The sequence below is a fragment of the Myiozetetes cayanensis genome, unplaced genomic scaffold (assembly GCF_022539395.1).
Source record: "Myiozetetes cayanensis isolate MyiCay16 unplaced genomic scaffold, myiCay2020 scf6-25, whole genome shotgun sequence".
In the NCBI taxonomy this organism is placed as follows: Eukaryota; Metazoa; Chordata; class Aves; order Passeriformes; family Tyrannidae; genus Myiozetetes; species Myiozetetes cayanensis.
In genome coordinates, this window is record NW_026087853.1 from 51,525,673 (window position 1) to 51,532,054 (window position 6,382).

A 6,382-nucleotide genomic window follows, 5' to 3' on the forward strand; every position below is an offset into this window, starting at 1 on the left:
AAGCTTCAACTCATGAGCTAATTCCATATGAAGCTTTACTTTACTCAGAATTTCTAATATTTAGATTTTCTAATATTAGAATATTCCAATATTTAGAATCAACACATTTAAATAATTTCATTAAATCATGTAATTTTGCTCTTTTAATATTTGTAATTGATATTTCAGGAATGCTAGTGCCCTGAGAAGCCAGTCAGGTCTATGAACTTGCTTCTCTGGGCATTGGTGCCAGATGACAGAATCCTTTGTTTTTTCAAACCCTTTCAGTAGAAAATTGTACATACTAGCAAGATGGGAATTGCTGACACAGTAGAAAATAGCATTTTTCACCCTATTGTAAATGCCCATCTTGTCTGTCATCTCTCTTTGATTGTCCCATTGCTTCTGATACTCCAGGTAAAATAGTTCAAACACTGTGACTTCTTTCTTGTCTGGATATCTTCTGACAAAGCATCAAATAAATACTAAACTGAAGAACATTGGAAATAAAATTGTAAATCAAATTACTATGCAGAGAAATGCTTACCAAGTCATCCTGAAACACGAGGGGAAAGGCACATACTGAAAGATGTAACAAAAAAAAATGTACCACAGTTTAAAAGGTGTAGATTGTAAATGCTGCAAGAGCTGTCTCTCATTGTGGCGTAGAGAATTGTATGGTGGGGCACAAAACCCAACCAATTTCAACAACACAGATTTGCTCCATGTTTCCTCTTCCATTCAGGAGAAAGCACATGGCCTGCAGATGATTCCCAGGATGCTGATTGTGCAGTAAGCTCACAGTGTTAGTATATGTCTCATTAAAAATAGAGAAGATGACTCTAATCAACTCACTTTTAGGGAGCTCCAGCTCTCTGAATTGCTGCCAGAGTGAAATTTAAGGATTCATTAACTAGATCACTTTAAATTTGAAAAGTATTTCAGAAACTTTGTTGTCAGACTAGACCATCAGCAGACCCTTAGAATGTTGTTTGCTGTTCTTGGTTCCCCTTGCTGGGGAGGTACTGCTGTTGTGAATCTGTTGGCTGTTTCACTAAACTTTGAAACTGTCAGTGGTGTTTAGTATCTGCTGACAATTTGAATAGTCCCCTCCAAATATGTCCACACCTAACAGATATCAGCAGAACATCTGCATTCATTCAGGAAAAAAAAAAGGGGCATGTCTGAGGAATGTTCCTTAGGACTTGCTCTGTAAATAAAATATCTCAGGAACTCTGTTTAAGAGCTTAACTTGGATTCATTTACTGGAAAGAAAACAAAGAATGAAAAAATATCTCCGTAGGCCACATCCCTTATGTGTTCAGAGGAGGAAGAGTTTTGGTAACTGGAACTCAGTGAGTATCAAGGAAACTTTTGACACGTGGTTGAGATCAGCACTGCCAGAAACAGTTTCACTCCACAAGAGCTGTGGACTGAAAATAGATTTACTCCCATCATGTATGAAGTGTCCCCCATACATAATGTATAACTTAAGGAACAGCTTAAAACCTCCCCTGTATTTGTAGTCTCTTTCTAAGCCCTTTCTAACAGGAAACACGTGCTGCACAGTGCTTTGTTCAGCAGAGAAATGAGAGAAGTGCTCCAGACTCCAGCTGGAGTTTGCTTTACCAGTGGGAGCAGCACTCTCTGTACTTAGAGGCTGGAGACTGAATGAGGCAAGTGCCCACAAGCCTTATATGAATATACTTTAAGCTCAAAAGATGAGTTTGTTCAAAGTATGCATGAAAAAAAAAAACAACAAAAAAGCTTTTTTGACCTACTGGAAAGTAATGAAATATATTGACAACTACCAGGGCAGCAGCTAAGTGGTCACCTATATGAAGTCACTTCCTTCTGTGGGTGGTTGGATGTAATGTTTTATTTTTGTCAGGCTGAAAGAGTTGTTCTTCCCACATCACAAAAACTTGTATTTGCTTCTTTTCTAAATCACGCCTAGATGGACTGATAGAGCTCATGTCACATGGCTGAGTCACTGACATTGCCTGATGAGGCTTTGTAGACTGAGTCATGGTAATTGTCAGCAAGAGGAAGGGGGTAGAGAGATTGAGAGTGATCCTACCCCTGAGAGCTTTGAGCTGAAAATGATAAAAAACAGGAGCATTAATCAGCGAGTAAATCATACATGTAATTTCTTGAGTAGAAGTGTAGATTTAGAACCCTTTTCTCCTGCCTTCCCCTATTATTGTCTTATCTCTGACCACCTCAAAGCAAACTGCGTTGTTTTAACATTGTTATTTTGTATCAATATGGCAAGAAATGGCCCCGGTTTGAGTCCATCACGGCTCGGTGATGGTGCTGAGTTGTCTCTCAGCACAGGAGCTGGGTGTCGCATGCTAAGGTGACAGTGGCTTCCCAAACACAACAGTAATGCCAATAACTCCAGAGGACATTGCTTGAAGCAGTTCAGGAGGGAGGGTAGCCAGAGGCCTTGCTCTTGGAGCACGGCTAATTTAGCTGTGTGGATGCAACGTTCATATACAAACAAGTTTTAACAGAGTTGTGAGCTTTTGGAAGAGTCAGCTTCTCAGTTCTCCTAAGCATGGTTCTGCTTGGAGCGCGATTAAAAATGCTCGAGCACTGTGCAAACTAAGCTATACCTGTCAGAAATTAGACCTCGAACATTAATTGTCATCCTATCTAAATTCTAATTTAAACCAAATAAACCTGTGTACTTTGCAAGGAAGGGGGTTTGTGTGTTTTGCTGAGCTCATACTTCCATTAGTTACAATAAAGAAACTGAGGATGGAACTGGACAATAAGCACCTACACAGAAAACAACTTAGGATGGAATGCAAATGCACTGATTAAAATTAATGGAAAAACGTCACCAAGTGAGATAAATAGAAATAAGCACCTATTTGTAGCTGGATAGCTCTGTTTGTGTCAGTGAAGGATTAGAAATTTCTTGGAGCCCAAAAGAGAGTTAATGAAAGCTTTTATTTATGAAAGTCAGTGCTCAAGGACAAAAGCTGAAAAAATAATTAAACAGAAAGTGAGAGCAAAACTTCTAAGCTTTAAAATTAATTGAGCCTGAGCTCAGGAATATATGTAGTCAGATTTTTTTCTCTCCTGTTTGTTGGTTTTTTTTAATAGAAGGTATGTTTCTTAACTCCTATTGTCAATTTTAGGTACAGTTGTACAGTTTGGGTACATACTGCACAAATGTACAGACAATACACTGTACACAGATGTGCAAATGCACATTTTAAATAGTGTGCACCTACTTTCCTTACTGCTTAATTAATAAGAAGCACAATAAAATAGATAGCCATAATGTTTGTATTCCAAAAGGTAAAAAAAAGAGCTAGATTCTCAGTTCTGATGCAGCTCTTGTTCCTAATTAATAGTTAATAAATCACCTTAAATAGCCAGCTCCTTTTTTTTTTTTTTTCCTATTGCATATGCCAATGGTGTGCATGAAATGGGGAAGAAACTTTTCTGGTTAGTCTGCTCATATCCTATATTTGACTGCAAAAAGACAGGAATTAAAGGTTATTTTGTCTCCCTGCAATTTAAGAATGAAACATACACTGTAATAAGCATGAAAGCTCCATCAGGTTCCTTAAATGTAGTTCCAACCTTCAGAGGCCTTACTTCTGATTCTTCTTTTTTTTTTCCCCAGTCTTGCAAAGCACTTTCTCTAAAAAGTCAAAGCTCTTATTAAAAATATCCATAAAAGAGGAAATTCTCATCACAGTACAGGGAATCTCAGGGAAGCCAAAATATTTCCAAAGCAAGAAAATATTCCTGGCCCCTTATTCTTGCTCAGTGTCTCCTTCATATCTCTCAGCAGGCACCTGCAGAGCACAGCAGAGCCCACACAGAATGGAGCAGAGAGTGGTCAGGGAAGCCAAGTCGGGACAGATAAAAGGAGAGGAGAGTGAGATGTGGAGCTGCAAGGAGAGTCCTTGCTTGACTCAAAAACAAGGCTCCAGCCATGCAGCGCTCCTCTGCAGCTGAGGTATTTATAAGCTGGGGTTTATTGCTTGTGGTAACTACCACAGTTGTAAATTTCTGCGTAGGGAACGCACAGGCCCTGATTCCAGGATACACCCATTAGTCATGATTCATATTTAATACTAGGGTAGGATTAAATGTAATGATGCAATTTATACCCTATCTGCAGCTGAGTTTATACTAACATAGCTGAAAATTCAAATATCCCTTCTTAGGAGGGATATGTTCCTTCAAGGATTTCTTTTAATTTATAGCAATGAGGTAGCTGGACATACCTGTTTGCCGAGCAAAAGTTCCCAAATCTATGTTATTCCATGCTGATAAAAACACTACCTTTAATCTGTTCAAAGACCCATTTTAATTTCTCTTTAGATGCCATTACAGATTCTGCTTCTACAAATGTGGAACTGAAGTTTCTGCTCAGTTAAACTGAGGCTTAGGATATATATTGGGATGTTGGCAGAAGTTTCTGTCTTTTGATTCTTGTTCTTGGACACACAAATTCAAGAGGGAGGGGGTGGACAGTGAAGCTGAGCAGCTTGTTCTGTGCACTCTCAATCCCATCATTTACTTTCTGTGGGACATGTTATTCACTGTTCCTGATGTAACCACATTGCAGTATCCACACAGGTGAGCCCATAATGTGCCTTACCTGGAAATCTCAGGGTTTATGTGAAGGTAATGCACAAATATTGTTTGTCTGGACAGCCAGTTTCAGATCACCTCCCACTGTTTATCACATGCTGGGGGGTGTATCTTGAATAGTGTCTAATCAGCTGCAGTAATGACTGGAATTAATGCTGCAGAGTGCAATCAAGATTTTTTTAATCTGCTTTTTCCACTATCCTCAAAAAGGCCCAAGTGGAGCCACCCCTGGAACTCAGCAGGACCTGAATGATCTCCTCTTACTGCCAGGTTCTTGAAAAGTACACAAGGGGTCAGATCTTTGTAACTGTCAACTGATATTTCCTTTCTTCATTTTGTTTGATGACTGTAAGCAAGCTAAGCAGGTTTCACAGTCACAAAGAAAACTTCCTTTTACTCTAATTTGCCCTGATTTGAGGTCCTAACTCTGTTCCCTAATGCAAAGGAAGAAGCTAGAGGAGAAAATGTGCTTATAAAAAAATAACTGAAAGTAATAAGATACAAAGAGACACTGGGAAAGGTTAAAAATGAAAAGTTGTTGAGATCTGAACACTTCAGCTTCCACGTTTATTCTACAGCCCTTGGAATGAGGCCTTTACACAACACACCACTTGGTTACCTGAACTGGGTTTTCAGCAGAAATGTCAACAGTCTCAAGGTATTGCAGAGTTGAGTGGTTACACTACCAGCAACCATTGTCCCCTGCCCCCTCTGAGGGCATTTTCAATCATCCTTTGGTGTTAACTGGTAAATGCATTTGGCTTGGAAAAGGAGGATCAAATCGGCAGTACAGGCACATAGATCCGAAAAACAGACCAATAAAGCATAAAATTAAAACTTGCTTCAGTGTTAGGAAAGATTTGCATGTCTTTTCATTAATTACCTAAGTAACAGAATGACCCTAAGCAATGTTATGGTAGCCATGCCTGGCAAAGGAGAAATTATTAAGGAATTATTAAGAAATTATTTTCAGAAATGCCGAGTATCCAACTTCTGACCTCAGCTTCTCTGAAATTCAGGCTCAGAATGTCTCAGTGTTGCACTGGGTCACGTGACACTGTGTTCCTAGCATTTTCTGTTCTGGGAATACACTTCTCTCTTACCTACATAAGCTGGTAAACAACGTTACATCATACCAGGGGAACACAGTTCTGCTCTGATGTCAGGAGCAGCCTGTTTCATATGACATGAGGCCTTAGACAACCATCTGGGTAGTGCTACCAATGACAGGGCACTGCTTTAATCACCCTTCTTCCATGTGTACATGTGTGGGATGAGGGAAGAATATGTAGTTAATTGCTCAGTCATACAAATGCAGAGGCTCTTTCTCCTGGTCAGCTCTGGCCACTGCTCACAGCGTTGGTGTCAGCACAACATACAGGGGGGTCAAGAAAGGCTGAAAGTAAAGGCAGTGCCCCTGCTCAGGAGAGGAAGTTAGAATGCCTCAATTCATGTTGGTAATCTGAATAAAGATTTTCAAAATTAAAATGTACCTTACTTTCAGAATAAATAATTTCCAGATTGAAATAGCCTGGGCAGAAGTTACTCACAGCCGTCAATGAGCTGCAGGCAGAGACTGCAGGATGCTTGATCCTTTGCTTTATTTCCAGGTGTAGTTCAGGGATCCCAGAAGATCTGATGAGAGAGATCAGAGTTTCTACTTTGATTTGAAAATTTCTTCTCTCTTAGAGGAGGATGAGATGAAGAAACTGGGGGTCTTTGGAAGTGGAAACCAAAGATTTGTGAAAAAAAAAATACATGGTAGTTAGACACTTGATTC